This window comes from Canis lupus, chromosome 18, assembly GCF_011100685.1.
Source record: "Canis lupus familiaris isolate Mischka breed German Shepherd chromosome 18, alternate assembly UU_Cfam_GSD_1.0, whole genome shotgun sequence".
Taxonomy (NCBI): Eukaryota; Metazoa; Chordata; class Mammalia; order Carnivora; family Canidae; genus Canis; species Canis lupus.
In genome coordinates, this window is record NC_049239.1 from 49,025,267 (window position 1) to 49,029,911 (window position 4,645).

Genomic DNA, 4,645 nt, shown 5'->3' on the forward strand with positions numbered 1-4,645 from the left:
TCCTTGGCTCAGACCTGTGGTCAATGCTCTGGATACAATCAAGAACCTGTTTCCATCACTCGTGAGCACAGATCCTTGTGGGAATATGGTCTTGTTTTGTTTTTAAAGACTTTATTTATTTATTTATTTATTTATTTATTTATTTGATAGAGAGAGAGCAAGCGCACAAGCAGGATGAGCTGCAGAGGGAGAAGGAGAGGAAGGTTCCCCGCTGAGCAGGGACCCTGATGCAGGAACTGATTCCAGGACCCTGAGATCATGACCTGAGCCAAAGGCAGATGCTTAGCAGACTGAAATCACTCAGGAGACCCGGAATGTTGTTGTTGTTGTTGTTTTAAAAGATGACCAAAGCGAGCAATTCCCAGACCGTCTTTCTCTGCAGCAGTGTTTCTCAGACCACTTGTGTCATATGAAAAGTCATATGAAAAACTTGGTAGAAATGCAGATTCCCGGCCCCCGGCACAGACTCTGTATTAGAACCTCAAGGATGGGCCCTGGAGTCTGCATTTTCAGAGCTCCCTGTGGAATTTTCGGCTCCAGCGAAGTCTGAGAGCTGATTATAGGGACAGGAACTTTGGCCTAGCTTTGCAAAATCAGCCCGGCTGTGGCTGTTGGGGACAGACTGCAGGGACAGCCCTCAGCTTGCCAGGTTCCACTGAAATAACGACTTCATTATCCCAGAAACACACTTGAATAGAAATATTTTCCATGCTCCCCACCCATGTGAGTGGTCAGATAGTTCACAGTGACTGACAGGTGCTATTTCAGAAGACCCAGGCTGACAACCCCGGGGAGGAGACCTGGATCAGAGTAGAGGCTGTGCTCACACTGGGTGGGGCTCCCACATTCCAGGCTTGGGGGTCCTCAGGGGGATGGAAAGCCGCTGTGCCGCCTGCAGAACCATGAACGTATGGACCAGGGAGCCTGGAGCGCTGCTTCTGCAGACCATCTACAGTCACTGCTCAGCTGGTTATAAGGTGAAAACGACTCGTCCACCAGCTCTTTGGCCCGTAGACTTGAAAATGAGCACTCCTATAGGGTCTGTGCAAACAAGTCTGTGACACCAACAGTGCCACACTTACGCTTACAGGCTACCTGAGGTCTGGTCTTGAAGGAATGGTCACAGGAGCTCCTGTTTTTCCAGAAGCCGCAGTGAGAGTCTCATGAGGAAAGGGAAAGCACACAGGCCTCCTGGTCATCCTGGGATTTAGTGAGCGATGGGTGGGGTGTCCTTCCTGGATAAAAGGCTGACAGGTTATTTTGGAGGCAAGGAGGGGCAGGGAGGTTGTTCTTTTCCCCTGGTAAGGGGCAGACACTGCAAGGTGAAAGGGTAGCCTTTATTTTATTTTATTTTTAAAGATTTTATTTATTTATTCATGAGAGACACAGAAAGAGAGGCAGAGACACAGGCAGAGGGAGAAGGAGGCCCCCTGCGGGGAGCCCGATGCGGGACTCAATCCCAGGACCCCGGGTCATGCAAGTGTGGTTCCCTGGGGTGGCCCTTCTAGCCTGCCTCCTGTGGGGCCGAGAGCACTAACTGGGGACACTTGGTTCCTGCCAGTCCCATACACCAAGGGACATGACAGGCCATCGGTGAGGCTCCTCCACACCAGCTCTGGCCAGCACGTAGCTGCGCCAAACATGCATCCACACTGCCTGGAAAGCTTGTCACATGGGTGAGTTTCTGCAAGATGTGTCAGCTGGCTGGGGCATCATCCTCTGGCTGTAGCAACAAATGACAAATGACCAGAAATTCTCACATCGAGTTGTCAGTGGGGCCGCACTCCCTCCGGAGTTTCTAGACAAGGACCCTTCCTTGCCTCTTCTGGCTCTTGGGAGCTCCTGGGGGCTGCTGGCAGTCCTTGGAATTCCTGTCTTGTAGCTGTGTCCCTCCGTTCTCTGTCTGCACATGGCGTGTGTCTGCGTGTCTGCACCCCAACGTCCCCCTGCTGATTGGGACGCCAGTCTTCGGGTTAGGGTCCACCCTAATCCAGCATGAGCTCCTCTCAACTTGATTGCATCTGCCGAGACTCTGCCCCAGATAAGGTCACATTTGCAGGCCACAGGGATTAGGATTTCCACAGAACATCTTGGGGAACACAATTCAACCACAGCAGTCCGGGGGGGTGGGGGAGGTCATCTACAGGTTGCAGACAAGGAGTCAAGGTGCGGAAAGGCTAGGTGGGGCTGCGTGTCCCTAGGGTTGGCCGGTGGCTGGGCTGGCGCCCCTGGCTGCCCTGTGCGTGTGCTCCCCACTCCGACTACGAATCTGTCTGCAGGTGCTCAGTGGGGGCAGGAAAGCCTTACCCCATGGCCCAGAGCTGACAGATGTTGGTATCAGAAGGCTTCAGCTCTCTCTCTCCAGGCTTCCAGAACCTGAAATGAGCAGCACGTATTGTCTATCTGTTGGGCTGTTAGCCAGTCTAGCGACCAAGCCCCATGGTTCTCGTCCCCTGCGTTTGTCTCAGAAGGTCCCTTGGAGTGAGGGGTGTCCTGGGGGAACGTGCCAGCCCTGTGCCAAGCACTGTAGGCCCTGGAGCAGGGGTCTAGGGTGGGGGGCATCCCTCCCCTCGAGTAGCTTGTGACAGCTCCTGAAGACAAGACCCACAGACACACTGAGGGACGTTAGCCAGCACCAGGCGTCATGCCGTAGGTACAGCTGCTGTCCGGGTTCAGCAGAGGCCCGGAGGCTGGGGCCACAGAGGAAGGGTCCTGGAGGGAAGCCCTGGCAGACAGGTGGGCCCAAGGGAAAGGACTGCCTGAGTGGAGAAAGCAGAGGAGGAGGGACAGGGATCCCAGGAAAGTTCTGGATGGAGAGGCGGTGGGGATTCATGTTGGTGGAGCGTGGACAGGAGAGGAGCCCGTAACACCCTCCGCCTGCCTCTTACACAGGCTCTGCTCTGTCCACAAGTCTCTGGTTGTTTGTCCGCGTGTCCTTGCTAGACTCTGAGTTCCACGTGGACACTGCGCCTCACCTCTGCAGCACCTGTATGGTGCCGCTGCAGTGAACCCACTCTTTCTTCTCCGTCCAGGAGAAGCTGGCATGGGCCACACGGCATCATCAGGGACCCAGGCACTTCCTCCTCAGGTATTCATTCGTTCACCCAACACGTATTTCCTGCATTCCTGCTGTGTGCTGGACAAACGGCATTTGCTAAGGCTTGGCAAGCTCGCACGCGGCGTGTGGGGGACAGAGAGCAGTCGAGGTGACTCCAGGGTCTGCACCTGAGCCACCAGAGAAGAGATGCTGCTACCCTCTGAGTTGGAGGAGACTCTGTGGGAAGAACAGATCTGAGGGGGCTAGAAGCTTCTCAGATGCTTTATATGTGAGAAGTACATCCATGGGACATGCAGGGGGGCCACTGGCCAGGCAGGAGGGAAGGCGGGCTGGGATGCAGGTGGAAAGTGGGAGCCCTTGGCTACTCGGTAGTGCGCAAAGCAATCTCGGAGTCAACGTGTCCTCAGGATTAAAGATGTGACTGTCCCTCCCTGTTGGGTCCCTACTCCAGGGAAGAAGAGGTAAGGACCAAGGGTGAGGGGCACTCCAGCAGGTTCCATCCTTTTCCAAAGCTTTTCTGGGAATCCCAACTAATGGCTTCCACCTTGTTGCTTTGGTCAGAAGTAGCTCCATGGCCACTGGAAGCAAGAGAGTCAGGAAAGTGCACATTTGTGGTTGCTCCCACGGGGAAAAATCGGGAAAGGGGCCAGGACAAGGCCTTGGAAAGGCGGCCAGCTCACAGGTCTGCCTTTTTGGGATGAGGACGGAAGGATGCAGGAAAACCTGAGAGGAGATGCTTGCAGGAAGCCTGGAGGGCGGCAGTATGGGTCTTGTTGGACAATTAAAGCACAGAAGTGCTCTAACTCCTTGACCGCCACAGGAATTAGGATTATGAGCCCTCAGAAGCAGGGGTTTCAGCCTGGGTGCTGCAGACATTTGGGCCGAACGAAGATTCTTCGTGGCTGGGCTGTCCCGGGCATGTAGTCTGCAGCAGCATCCTTGGCCCCCACCAGCTAGATGCCAAAGCGACACCTCTCCAATGCTGGCAAAAATGCCTCCAGGTATTTCCAGATCTCCTCCGTGGGGCGAAGTCCCCCTGAAGGATCAGAAGGAATGAACCAAATTTCGTGTTACTCAGTCATTTACTGAGAGTTTTCACACCTGTCCCTCCCTGTTGGACCCTGGGCATAGTGAAGTGAGTGCAGCCATCCATTTAGCTCCAGACGTCCTGGAAAGATTTTTCCAAATGCAAACACACACACACACACACGCACACACACACGCACACACACGCACACACATATGCACGCAGGTGCACCCGAGCACACTTACATACACAGTGTATCATGTACGCTCACACATATATCAATCCCTGGTGTTCAAATGCAGCCTGGTTTTCTCTTGTCGGAGTCTCTGGGTCACTCTTGGCCAGTGTGCAGACCCCTCTACCATCAGACACTGGGGCCATGTGGGAAAATTTCAGCAAGGGGACCTGAGCTCACTGTCCCAAGTCAAGTGTGTCAGCAACAGGGCTGTTCACCCACTGGGCCACTCTTTCTGGGGTGTATTTGTGACTTGGTGACCAGCTGGGACCCATGATGGCCGAGGAGAGGTGGTTATGTGATCCGCCACAAGGACACAGGGCCT